Source organism: Arachis duranensis, chromosome 3 (genome assembly GCF_000817695.3).
Source record: "Arachis duranensis cultivar V14167 chromosome 3, aradu.V14167.gnm2.J7QH, whole genome shotgun sequence".
In the NCBI taxonomy this organism is placed as follows: Eukaryota; Viridiplantae; Streptophyta; class Magnoliopsida; order Fabales; family Fabaceae; genus Arachis; species Arachis duranensis.
In genome coordinates, this window is record NC_029774.3 from 56,839,409 (window position 1) to 56,839,861 (window position 453).

The following is a 453-nucleotide window of genomic DNA, read 5'->3' on the forward strand; positions in this document are numbered from 1 at the left end:
CGACCCAGTGCACTTGCTGATTAGTTGTGCGAAGTTGTGATAAAGAGTTGAGATTACAATTGTGCGTACCATGTTGATGGCACCATTGATGATCACAATTTCGTGCACCAAGTTTTTGGCGCCGTTACTGGGGACTTAAATGTCCTAACTACAGTTTTGCATTTGTTACCTGCAATAACAGTGCCATGTTTTGATCCGGCAACAACACCAAGTTTTTGGCGCCGTTGCCGGGGATTGTTTAAGTTTGGACAACCGACGGTTCATCTTGTTTCTCAGATTAGGTAATTTTCTTCTTATTTTATTTTCAAAAAGTTTTCAAAACATTTTCAAAAATTTTTTCTTTGTTTTCATTTTTCCAAAAAAAAAATAATTTTCGAAAAAAAAATTAATAAAATCAAAAAAATCAAAATATTTTGTGTTTCTTGTTTGAGTCTATAGTCAATTTTTAAGTTT